Source organism: Battus philenor, unplaced genomic scaffold (assembly GCF_028537555.1).
Source record: "Battus philenor isolate CCGP_79_NKW_IND1 unplaced genomic scaffold, ilBatPhil1.0.hap1 SCAF_4, whole genome shotgun sequence".
Lineage (NCBI taxonomy): Eukaryota > Metazoa > Arthropoda > Insecta > Lepidoptera > Papilionidae > Battus > Battus philenor.
The window spans coordinates 3,013,090-3,027,179 of NW_027181704.1; the positions used below are offsets into that span (position 1 = coordinate 3,013,090).

At 41.5% G+C, this 14,090-nt stretch overlaps 1 protein-coding gene across 1 annotated transcript in view; it reads left to right on the forward strand.

Annotated features, from left to right (window-relative positions):
* The window catches only part of jing (AE binding protein 2 jing), a 185,901-nt gene that overhangs the window by 125,159 nt on the left and 46,652 nt on the right, over positions 1–14,090 (forward strand). The gene's annotated exons all lie outside the window — the stretch shown is intronic.

A 14,090-nucleotide genomic window follows, 5' to 3' on the forward strand; every position in this document is an offset into this window, starting at 1 on the left:
AAGGTACTGTAAATACAGCGTGATTTCTTATAGATATATAACTTTCAAAGGGGTGAATATATTGTATAGAGACAATTTGCTGTCAATTAATATATTGTACACCCTTTGGTTTCAGAAATAATTAAATAATGAAAATATAGCAAATTATTCTTTTTTTATCTGTCCCTACAGGCTTTGTATTGCCAACATTCAAAAACAAAAAACGTGAAATAGGTTTTAAAGCTTCAAAGATTTTTCCTTAGAACTGTGGTACATATTCTCCCCTGCAAAACTTTACACCTATAATAAAACACTCTGTATAATAAAAATATAACTCAACTGAGCGACACTGAAACTACATAACGAATAGATCATTTACTGTTAGTTCTATGAATATTATATACAATGTAAACGACGAGGTGTATTGACCAGTAAAACGGAACAAAAAAAACTATTTACACAACGTGGAAGCGTTTTGTGTTATCTGTGCGCCATCCCTCACTTGTCTACCTGCGGTATGTACCGAACCGTCAACGGTAAAATTATATTTAAAAGTATAAATACTTTCCTACATTATCTTTTGTCCATTAAAAACTTTTATGACTTCATTTAAAACAACACACAATTTGGTTCTCGCTAACTTAATTGTTCGGCGGAATGGAAACCGGTATATTTCAATAATCCCAAATGAAAAACAAAATGTTAAGCGCTCCTTCGACTTTTTGCTCAGCGTTGGAACAATGTAAGTTATTGATATAATTAGAAATTTTTTTTACGACACGTTCAAATTAAAGGAAAATGTTTAAACTTTTTTTTGTGTGCTTCAGAGAATAATGAGGCTTGAATTTTAAATACCTGTCTCCGGAATACTAATTTTTGCAAGATTTTTACAAGGCCGACCAGCTAATCAGATTTAATGTTTAATTTACAAACATGTATATCTATACATAGTTAAGCGCGTCTGGAAATGCTTTTTCGTCTTTAGACGTGAAACATCAGCACATCATTCAAAGTCAATTTAACATTAAAACATTATGCTTTTATATAAATAAATTGTACATGGAACAGGGGAATTATTTACTGAGTATTTAGTTAAGATTAGCCTTAATCATAGCAATGTTAGAATAGTTTTTATTAATTGCGGACGGCGGCTGAAAAGAAGAATCGTATGTGTTTCACTACTGGCTTGTAATTAAGAGATGTGTTGTTTCAAATCGGATATATCATTTTTGCTGTGGTTTGACTCGAGGAACACATTCGATTATTTTTAGTAACAAATTCATGATGTTAAACTGAATTTAAATTGATTACATCAAAGCACCGCTGGGCATTTACAAAAAATTATTAAAAAATAGATGAAAGGCTTTCTAAACATTTCCACCGTCACCTAATTCCATCTACCTTGTTCAGTCGTTGCTACCCCGTGGCTCGGATAATGGATCTGTCAATATGCAACCCAACACCGGGCGAATTGAATTACCGGACCCCAGTGGTACACATTTTTGTGTTTATAATTGGATATCCTGCGGAGGGCGCCTTTAATGTCATCCACGACTGATAACTGTAGTTCGCGGGAAGAGAATCATTTAGCTCTAGCATTTTTAAGGGTTACAATTGAAATTGATTTTATTTAATTTTAAAAAGGAATTGTAACTCTGTTGCTAATTTGTTTTAAATCGAATCGATCGAGAAAGCCAAGGAAGGCATTTAGTAGTAAGATGTGTATAAAAATATCATAGGCCCCAATCAAAAAGTAGCATCCAATATAAAACGAACATTGCATTTACGTGCATGTACGTATTCCGCTTACACGTATGTGCATTTCATTACACAGTATTACTAATGTATGGTAAAACTTTTAAAAATCCGGCTCAAAGGAACGAAATGGTCCTCAAACCGGATTCACCGCTCGCTAATCACCACCTCTACATTTGAACTCGACGATACCGTACAGCGGTGCACTCGCGGCTCACTCGCGGTTCGTAAATAGGGCAGTGGATGAGAAAACATTTCCGGAGCGACGTCGGGCCCGCGGCCGAGCGCGCTGTCTTGCGAGCGCTGGGCTAGCGCAGCGCAATTACGTTCATTGCATATTCACCACGCATTGACGTCGAGTTTACTGCTTCATTTTTATGAGGTTATTAAAGGCTAATGAAACTGCAAATGCACTGCGCTCAGACCGTGTGATCAAAGCCATCTGCGGAGGGAATAGGCAGCGGCGGGGAACGTTTCTGTTACTAGCGCGCAATGTATACTTACGATTTTATGTATCCATTATAATATTTGTAATGACGTTGGTGTCCGCAGCGAAACTGTTTTACAAGATTTACAGCAACATTTGTTCGTGCCGTTTTAGGAGCTGAATCACATCAGATCTCGAATACTTCTACGTTTATTATAAATTGACTTTTAATAAAATGAAAGTTTAGTGTGAGGATCTTGCTTTTTTGTCAATCACAATGTAAATATATATTTACGTATAGCGATATTCAGAGATAAACTATGTCGAAAATTTAACGAGAAGAAATACGTTGACATTAATAGTTATATTAATAAAACAGTAATGAAAAATTTAAAAGCAAAATTGAAACTATTCAGCGACCTTATGTTGTCGATAGACTGTAAGGATATAAATTACGTAATGACACTGACCTTTCCACCCTTACTACACAATGCGTTATGAAAGCTCGGTGTAGCCGCACGAGGCGGCATCCGGCGCGTATCGATACTGTGGGAATATGAAAGCGGATTTGAACAAATACATTTACCGGAAATTTTACAACAACGCCTTTTGCATTAAAATGTTCTTGTACAATGTTCTTACACGCTATTTACAACACTACACTTTATTGTGACTAGTTTTATCTATAAGCAACTTGCACAGCTAATTATTAAATAATATTATTTTTACTTAAAAACTCCTCATATCATAAAAATAATTTCTTACCAACACGTATAAAAAAGTAAAGTGGGACTGCCTATTCTGTAGGAGCCTATATTCCAGATTCCGCAGTGCCTTTTTGATAATACCGAAATGTAGACTGATTAAATAAAAAGGCCGTATTGAGTGCAGCATTGTTCTAGGTTTTGTAAAGAATGGGGTAGTTGTTATTCTTTTCGTATCTGCGCGCTAGTCGAAACTTTGCTTACGACTCTTTTATTTCAGACAAGCCATTGTTACATATCTTTTAGGACTTCCTCACTCGGGAGAAATTGCAAAAAGAGTGAACATTTCTATCATACAAGTCTAGTGTGCTTGTAAGTTGTAGTATACTCTATCAATTTTTAAAATCCTGTGTACACTTGTAATAATAATTATCATCAGCTTTGTCCTAGTTTTTAAGTCATCGTCCATCAGAAATAATAGCGATAGAATATATTTATTTTGTTGGAAATTGTGGAAACGACCAGTGTTCACGACGCGGTGTCCACCTTAAGGTTCATACTTAAAAACGCAACGCAACCAGTGATAATGGTTATGGCGCCCTCTTTTGTTTTAAAGTTACCGAGGGTAGGCGAAACCAGATTATCTATGAGATTTGCCATTAATCAAAGATGATGACGAGTTCTTAATTCGATGATGAGATATTTTAAATGGTCGGGATAACTTGTGTAGTAGATTTTCCGAACTGATTTTTAATAAGATTTCATAGTTGATTAAATAAACAATAAATGCTATTTGTACAGTAAATATCGGTGAGGAAATGTCAACAAGATTTCTTATTTTTTGAAGTATAAAAATAAAATAATTTTAAGAAAAAAATGCACTCATAAAAGATATATGTAAGATAAATACTGAATTCAAATATAAATATCGATTGTATGTTCGAATGTGTTGGCTGTGCGTACGGGCAACGACGCCTTATCCGTTAAAAAAAGTCAACCTCAGCGGAGAGGGCGCTCCTGTGACCTTCGTTTTGAGTTGCGAGGCTAATGCATTTCTCCCTCCTGCACGGCCGCCGCGGTGCATTCGTCCTCTCTAATTAATGTTAAATCTGCTTTGTTACACTTCGCTCGCACGGTTTTTTCTTTATGTTAGTCCCCTAATGGATATTGCCCGGTTCTTATTTCAACTAATTTGTAAATCCTTTGATGAATTACATCTTCTTTTTCATTGCTTCCGTTGGAAATCTATGAAAAAACCTATGTCCAGCAGCGGATGTGAAACAGCTGAAATGATAACAATGACGATAGGTAGTATGTCATACACACTTTAGGAAGAATTTATAATATTGTATTTTATGATCCTCATTTCAGTCGTAAAACGAACTCTGCTGCAAATAGACCTCAAAAGATTTCTGAAATAGAATTATTTAAAAGTGGAGCGCATCCAGCGTATTTCGACGACACCAAGTTCTGTCCACCTTGTAGACGCCATGCGTTTCGTTCCGGGCAATCTATTAAGTAATTTAAAAAAAATATTAATTTTTATTCAATTTACAATAATGTCTGCAGTAATGTGATTTAAACTTTCTTTTGATATTGCTTTAATTATTCAATTTCTATTTTCAATTTCTGTTACAAATTAAATTCATCGGCTGAAAAAATTTGTATGCTATTGAAATAAAAACATAAACACACAAAAGTAAAAAAAAAACATTTACATTCATCAGGCCGTGTAGATAGGTTAAAAGTTTAAAGTTTGCAAATTTTACCGTGCGTCAGTTTGTCATTGGTTAGTTGAATATAGTAGAATTAGAGTTCAAAATCTTAAATACTTTTACTTTTGACAGGTTATCAGATTAAACTAACCTCTTAGCTATTTCTCTTTCATTAGTTTGAGCACAGAAATGAATCGCTCACTTACCTATATAATTCCTTACTAGTTTATTAATAAGTTCATCAACATTACTTAAAGTGCCTCAATGTTTGTACGTAAAAATAAATTTTATGAGTATTAAAAGTAAAACGTATTCTATAAAAGCCTTTTTGTGCGCCCTTGACAAGTGCCATGGATAAAAAGCGTCGCATGTTTGGAACGGGTCGGTGTAGGTCGGCGGGGGTCAGTGCGGGGTCAGTGCGGGGTCACCGCGGGTCCGGCCCGGCGGCGTCCATTGATTGGTAGATTGGCGCGGCGGCGTCGCCTCTACACCGGCGCATCCTGTGGATGCTCTTTTGGACTCTTCTAGCCGTGGACTAGTGAACTAACGTACTTAAACGGCAGGATACTTGGTTAAAGGTAGTAACACATTAAAGAAGCGAGTGCTCATTTGTTAGCGTAAATCTTTTACAGCTGTTACCTGTAAAACACTACTATCCTGTCTTAAGTGATGAGTCTAAAAACAAAGTTTTATTGGAATGCGACAGGCCAATAATTACGGTTAGTACATCTGCAAGGTCAAGAATTTTAATGTAGTTATCGAAATTTTGAAAACTTTTTCTTACTAAATCATAGTCAGGTTATTTATTATTGCTGAAACCATTGAATTTTGGATAAGTTATTCATTAATTGACAGCAAACAAACTTTACATTAACTCCCTTTAAATTTTTCACACCCATGACCTATCGTCCTTTTATCAAATTATATTTCAAAAGTTGATTGTGCAAGATTCGAACCGATTGAAGTTTAGAACATAAAGTAAGTTTTCTAAATTGTTCGTCTAAACTTGAACATGAACGCATCTCAATTAGTATGCGCAAAGTTACTTCGCTTACTTTTATTTATATACATAAGAAATTTCCAGCTATAAACACACCATTGTGACAGCTCGATATCCCCGGAACCATAAGGCATAGCTTGAAATTTGGTAGCAACATTCCTTTCGCCGAGTTGTAGCTTAGACTAGATTTTACAAAATTCTGGGTTCAGTTGGCATTCATTAATAAAATGCATTTATCAAACTTCAGCTCTTATAGGTATAAAGCATGTCTAGAATTTTGTTGGCATGTTAAAAATGACATCCACAGACTAGGGATAGCCAGTGTGGTATAAATAGATTACTTTGTATGTTTTCTTTCTTGATACAATTAAAGCTTCATTTGCAGTTATAATTTTACAAGGAATCGCATGCATTAAGGTTGCCAAGGACTGCGACAAACACCTTCGTATCCGATAATGAGAGCCGCGGCCGCGCTTATTGAAGTCGAAGTCTATCGCCGATTAGCACGTCATTGTATAAGGCGGCGAAAAAATGAAAGCGGCGTCCTTTGGCGCGCGCTCTGCGGCGGCTCATCTGGCGCGCAATCAGCTCCCGCCGGCGCAATCGTCGCCGGTGACAACGATGAGAATATATTGCTCCGGCAACGGAATTATTTCCACACGACCTGAGACTAGTCCTATTAGCGGTCTAGATTAAGACAGCGTGTAAGCACTTAATAAGCTCGATAACTATATTAACATAAAATTTACCTGCATTAAATATATTAAATAAAAATATAGATTTACTGAGCTTTCAAAAAAACTATTAACATTTTATAATTATTTACATGTTCCGATAAAAGAAATGTGTCATATATTTGTGTATAGGATGGTGTTCATAACAATTCCCTATAGTTTAGATAAATGCAACCACTCTACTGTTCACGATTTATTTTTTTAAAGACGGTGCCGTGTCGCTGCGAAACACAATCAGGTTAACGACCTGTTCAAGTTAATACAAAAAATTTAAAAAAAATCAGTGAGTTCATACTAATTATAAATTCAAAATTAATTAAGTAGCCTCGGCAAAAATGTAATTATAATGGAGTAGTAAAGTTTATAAAGCATGTTTAATGTATTAAAGCGTTCCTTTGGCGGGTAATTTATTCGGGGCGGCGGCGGTGCAGCGACGACGACGCGTGGGCAGCGTGGGCAATCGTGGTGTCATTTATTTATTTACTTTATTTACTTCAAGGTCACAGCTGAGAAAATCATATATAACAGTAATATATCATATCAGCCTATAAGCACTCACTGCAACCCATAGGGCTCCCGCAAAGATCGCCACAGCGACCGATTTTGAACTGCCCGCATCCAGCGACACCACCTAGTGGAGTTTCTCCACCAAATTATATAGCGCAATTAGACTCCAAAGGAAAAGAAAAAGTCATTGCCCGCCTGTGTTCACCTATTTCTCGTGAAGAACTTGAAGAGTAGATAGTCGCTTAGACCTTAAGGATCTAGATTGGTGGTCACTTAGTAATTTTTAAATTAATAATTATTTTTTTATTACTTTGGTCCTGTGTTTATTAACTTTTATTCAATTTTACTACATTTTTCATTGACTCTTTGTCAGTTTGTATTCAGACAAAAACTCGCAATGTATTTTTAGTGTTAATTCACATATTTTTAGTGCGCATCTTGTTGATCCGCCTACTTTCAAAGGAACTGAGTTTATATATCTAATTCATTTCTCAGCATGTTCCTTTTAAGGGTGTCCCCAATTGTTAAATATGCATAGAGTCATATGGTAGAGGTGGATTCGGTTATGCAGTCGATATCGCGTATAGATGGCTTTCTAATCGCGCTCGAGCACCCCTGCACATAAATATTTCAGTAACATGAAAAATGTTCGCGAAGTGGGAGAGTCGAACGCGCTTTAGTAGGTCAGCGTAGCTCCAGCTTAAGGCCGCCCTCCCCCTCCCCCCGCACCGCTCCGCCCCGCCGCGCCTGACAAGACGCCGCGGGACATCTCCTACCCTCTCGAACTTTGCTCCGGCCCTTAGCTACCGACATCAAAGCGACGAATCTTGTTATTACTTCACGCGCGAAAAGAGGCGAAAAACACCCCCCCGCGTAATTCTTCGGGCGCTGCGAAGCACTTTAAATTCCTCTCTCGTCCATTAATAAATAGCACAACAATCGGGACTGTGCCGTCGTAAAGGTTGCTGTCCTTTTAATTGCCTGCTCAAAGACAATGTTCACGCGGCGGAAGGCCTCCGTGTCGACGTCGAGGCGCATTATATTTACAAGCAAAGCTAATATTTGAGTTTGGTAATAATTCTCATTTCTGTCCTACATTACTGATAATAGACAATCTTCAGCTACTCTCGTTTACAGGACTTCTAAAAACATATCATTTTCTGCCAGTGTAAAATATTTGCGTCGAATGCATATTACAAGTAAATTCCGAACGCGAGCGAATTTTCTCGAAACAGTGACATGCGTTGGCCAAAAGGGCGAGGAAGGACGTCGGGGCCGTCAACCCGGCGACGCCCGCGACGCCCGCGACGCCCGCGTGGTGCGCCGCGCTGACGTCGACACCCGCAAACATATCTGCAGTCACTTTGACGCATTCAAATTGCACACGTGATAACAAAAGCCGGGCGAAGATACGCGAATTGCCTGATTAGACTCAAGACAATAGGGTTACACATAAACAAGTTCAAATAAAAAAATTATTCATTCAACGTAAGATATACATCTCATGTTGACCTCAAGTTGAGTCTACCACCTGTTCAGATGAAATGTCTCATAGCTGAGAATAACAGACAAAAGAAGCTTAGTAGTACCATTATTTTTAATAATATATAATTACACATTTAATAAACATTGAAATCTCATCTAGGAAGTCATTTGCAGTGTAGCCAACTAACCTTCGGAATAAATATTCTTTGATAATTTTTATATCCAATAATAGAAGCTTTCTGAACATTTTTTGTGGAATACATATTGGCGATCCAATTGCAACTCACCCTAGGTGGTGTGACAGTTATCTTAAAACAAGATTTATATTTATTCAATGTGTAGTTGACATATGACGACATGAAAACATTTTGGTGCCTGAACTGCGGAATTGTCTTGTCTGCTATAAAGGAACATGATTCCGACAAAATGCATTCGTGAGATTTTTTTTATAAAAAAGTCTGGTATTCTCGTGACATTAATTAGAGTCGGTAGAAGATTGAGACTTGCAATAGTTGATAGCAGGATCGATTTTCGAGATACTATATTATATAAATCTCACATTGTTCTTGAATTATATAGTATTGCCACTGCTCATAAACAAATTTTCAGATGATGGACAGCAGCGTCCACTGCGATCGCCAACTCGCCTGACAAGCGTAGCGATTATGGTATATCACGCATAGATATGTTTTGGCAAAGGTAAAACGACGACGAAGACGATACTTTGACTATCGAGGAATCAAATATGAAGAGTACTGTTTTAATATTGACAGCATACATGTCAACGCTTTGGCTTTTATTAGATATTGTCAGTTAGTTAAGTAGTTTACTTGAATTATTTATTTACTAATAATACATTAAGAAATGCTTTGCTAAATAGGTATTTATATTTAATACTTTGTATTATTGATAATTATGACGTCCGCGGTGAATGCCGTGTATACATTCGAGTAGCATACATTTCAGATGCTGTATTATGTGGAATAGTTATACGTGTAGTGTTGCTGCTGTAACTTATAACAATAAAGTGAATGTCTATTGATGCACCTATAGGTGTGCTAGTCGACGTGCTGCTTGGCGGACGAGCGACTCACTAGTGGCCATCGTCTGCACTGTTTACTTGTTTCCTTATGCAACAGTTTACAACACCCCTATATGACCGAAGACTCCCTGTATGACCTGATCCAGCATCTGCGAACTCGGCTGAAGGAGAAGGAGATCGCGGTGCTGGTATCATTGGACATAGAGGGAGCCTTCGATAACGCCTGGTGGCCTGCTATACGGTGCAGACTGGCAGAAACTCGCTGCCCCGCGAATCTGCGGCGCCTTGTCGACAGCTACTTTAGCGATCGCAAGGTGTCCGTACGGTACGCGGGGGCAGAGTGGGCCAGAGAGACCACCAAGGGGTGCGTGCAGGGATCCGTAGGCGGCCCAACCTTCTGGACCCTCCTCATCAACCCTCTCCTGGAGGAGGTGGCAAAGACCGGGACACACTGCCAGGCGTTCGCAGATGACGTCGTGCTGGTCTTCTCGGGGCAGAAGGCCCAGGACATCTCGAGTCGGGCCAATGCCGTTCTCGCCCATGTTCATGAGTGGGGGGTCAGGAACAAGCTGAGGTTCGCACCACACAAAACAAAGGTGATGGTGCTAACCAACAAGCTGAAGTTCGACTACCCATTACTGAACATGGGGGGTGAGCCGCTTGGCCGGACTGGGGAGGTCCGGATACTAGGCCTCACAGTTGACGATAGGCTCACGTTCAACAGTCACGTGAAGAACGTGAGCAAGAAGGCACAGGGCCTCTATCGTCAGCTGTGTAGGGCTGCGAAGGTATCTTGGGGTCTGAACTCGGAGGTGATCAGAACGATGTATCTGGCGGTGCTGGAGCCGACGATTTTGTATGCAGCGAGTGCATGGGCGCCGGCGGCTAGGAAGCTGCTGGTCCGCAGGCAGTTGGACGCGGTCCAGCGGGGCTTCGCGCAGAAGATCGCGAGGACCCACAGGACCGCGTCCCTGCACTCGGCCCTTATACTTGCCGGGTTGCTTCCCCTGGACCTTCGGGTCCAAGAAGCAGCCCGCTTATTTGAAATAAGAAAGGGTCATTCCCGGCAGGTGGTAGGGGACCGAGACCTGGAGGTACCGGTCAGCTACCTGAGACTACCGCACCCGTCTGGTCAAGTTGGTGTGGAGTTCTCCTGTCTGGGGGAAAGTGCGGAGGAAGTCCGACTTGCCACCGCGGCTGCCGACTTGGTAATTTATACCGACGGCAGCCGCATAGAGGATAAGGTGGGTGCGGCGTTCTGCGTCAAGCGGGGCGCCGCAGAGCTGTACACAAAAAAGCTCAAGTTGGGCAACTTCTGCACCGTATACCAGGCAGAGCTGCTGGCTCTAGCTGAGGCAACAGGGTACGCGGCCGGCGAGTCAGCGCAAGCCTGCGCCATATTGAGCGACTCGCGGTCCGCCCTCGAAACTGTCGCAAGATCGGACACCCTCCACCCCTTAGCGTTAAGAGTGAAGGAGAATGTGATGAAAGTGAGAGAAAAAGGGAAGGATGTAAGGTTGTACTGGGTGAAAGCGCACGCGGGGATGGAGGGGAACGAGAGGGCGGACCAGCTGGCCAAGGAAGCGGCCCTGAAGAGTAAAAGACGACCAGAATATGAGAGATGCCCTGTTTCATTCGTCAAGCGGCAACTGAGACAGGAGTCGCTCGAAGAATGGAACAGGAGGTATGTAGAAGGAACGACGGCTTCGGTAACGAGGATGTTTTTCCCGGACGCCGTCTCAGCCCACCGCGTGCTCCGCAGCATCGAGGTGGACGCGGTCTTGGTCCAGCTCTTCACGGGGCACGGGGGGTTCTCTGAGTACCTTCATAGGTTTAAGCTCAAGGAGGACCCCTCGTGCTTCTGTGAACCGGGCGTGGACCAGACCGTGATCCACCTTGTGGCCCGGTGTCCCGCATTCGGCGGACTCCGGTTCGGCTTCGAGTGCCGGTCTGGAATTCAAGTCAGGGAGGACACAATACCCTCCCTGATAGGCGGAGAATATAAAGAATCATTCCTATCCCTTTGCAAAGAAATAGCGGAAAGTGCAATGAAAAGAAACAAAACGTAAATATAGGAAATAAATATATATTAAAAAATTAAAATAGAAAACATAATTATTAACTATTAAAATATATAAATCTGTAATAAAAATTATTATAGTATAAGAAACAAAAATGTGAAATAAAAAAAAAAAAAAAAAGCTATTGAAAATGTAAAAAGCAAGGGAAGAATGATAGATGATCAGAGGAAAAGAGAAAGACAGACGAATTGTGGCATGAAAGATTAGAACAGAAAGAAAGATTATGTGAAGAATGAAAGAAAAGAGAATGAAAATAAAATAACTAAGTGAAAAAATTTAATGCTTGTAAAGTCCCTATCCCAACATAAATAGGGGTACGAGAGGCCCCCAATAGCGGGGGTCATTAAAAAAAAAAAAAAAAAAAAAAAAAAAAAAAAAAAACACCCCTATATGTCTTTTATCTTAATGTTGATATCAATGAATTAATGTCCATACTTAAAATGAAATGTTTAATGAAATTATATGGCAGAGAAGCCGCTGAGAAAAGTACATATGTAAGCAAAACAAATGAATCGCCGGTATCGCATGCACGCGGACACAGGAATACACTTAGGGACCGGGGAGCGGCCTATGATAAATGAACCGACGCCTCTCTTTGCCCGCCGCGCGGGAGGACGTGTCGCGCGCGCGCCGCCTGCGACCGTCGAAACTCGAAGGCTGGCCGGCGGACTGCCCGCAAACAAATGGTTACGAATTTAAAATTGGAACGCGCGGCGATACGAATTTCAAAATCGAATTAAAATATATGCAGCTGTCACTCGCATAAACGTTAACATTTGTTACAAGCTCGTGTAATGCGATGTAAATGAATGTATGAAATTCATCACATTGTTTACATATATTTTTTGTTAATAATCTGTGAATGTGTAGGAGATTTTTTGTAATATTTATTTACTTAATCATAATGATTTGAGAAACAATACAACCCAAAATCATATTGAAAATAGGAGTAAAAACAAACGGGGAAGCGTCGCATGTACAGGTAGGCGAGTACAACAACCTCTGCGCTCCGCTCTGACGTAACGTGGGACGTAACGCGGGCACGTAAGGCTCAAAATTGCGCGGGAACTCGGTGCCCCACAATCTAAAGGATACCGGAGACAGAGTCGGCACACGACGAGCGCCGAGAATACGCAAACAGGTGTCGGCTCCGAGGTTATATTTGCATATAAATAGAGTTCCTGCTTAACTGTAACACAGCCTCGTGGCTCTCGCTCTCACGCGCCGCGCTCCGGGGGAATCTATTTGCGCGCCGGAGTAACGCGGCACTCTTGCGTCGACCCCGCGCCGACCCCGCACCGACCCCGCGCCGACCCCGCGTCCACTCCGCGCCGTCCCACAGCCTGCACTACATGGACAAATGATCGCATTACGCCCTTTTTTACACTCTGCAACTAACCGACAAGTCGTCGGAGAAGGCGATCCTGCGGACGGCGATTCAACTTTTTCCTCTAGGGAAGTTATTACAATGTGCCGCTAAAACCTGTCCGGGAGCGAGCTAGGAAGCGTTCCTGACGTTTTATCGGTCCCTCATCCTTCGCTTCGCAAAAAAACCTCCACGCTCTTGGCCTCGGCGATTAAGTATTGACTTCATTAATAATTGAAACGGAGGCAGATCGGCACGGAGCTCTGCCGCGAGCGTCCGAGCGCCGTCTGTCGGCTGCTTGAGCGTAAAATGCTAATTCTCGGTGACAACCGGTTCCGCGCCTCTTCCGCTACTCGTTTTTTAAGGTCCGCCTGTTACATCACTCGCGGGCTGCCCGGCCGCGGGTCGCATGCGAACACTCGGAAACCTTTTCACCGCGAGAGCGCAGCTAGTTCTGTTATACCCTCTTATTTGTGTTCAGTGTTTTGTTTTTATTCGAGACGAGCGTTCTCTATTTGTTCCGTTGGGCCTTTTTTTGCTGGGCTGCACCGTCCCCATCGGAGGTTCGGGGATACGCGGAGGAGGAGGGAGGGGGATCCGTCCTTGGCCCGAGCGTTCACCTTGACGCGTTGCGTTGCCCCGGCACAGGTAACATAGTTCCGCGAACTGCGTGGTTTCTATGGCCGTCCGAAAGTATACCCGCCGCCGTAGACGTTACCGGGAACCGTGAAACGCAAGTCGCCGCGATGTGGGTCACGAGCGGAGCGGACCACCGCGACGCGCGGGTATTTCGGTCCCGCTCCAATTACAGCGGCTTCGTTTTATTTCTACCCCGCGTCGATTTTATTGCCGATACATTTCTAGCTCAAAGCGATAAACTTTGAAGTAAATTATGTCTTCAACGCTACATAACCTTATTTATAACGTAACCACTATCCATTGAGAAGGAGTAATTAAAAAATCATAAAAACTGTACAACTTAGTTAAACTTTATTTAACCTATACACAAGGAAGCAATCATGATGATTATCACCTCCCTTTCAGCCGTAACTCGGCAACCGCTGCACTTAGACCTAAACATGGACACTAAAACCTAAACCTGGAGACTCGCTGAGACTTGTTATAGAAGGGAATACAACATACTGGAGTACCGCTTGTGTATGAGAGATGTCATTGAAAAATTAAATCTTATAGATTATCTGTCAGAGAAAGCCTGAGTCGCATCATAAAATCCCCCTGAGAACTTTCTGGGCATACATCCTCGGTAAAGCTACGTTCTGAGAATGGAGATAAGG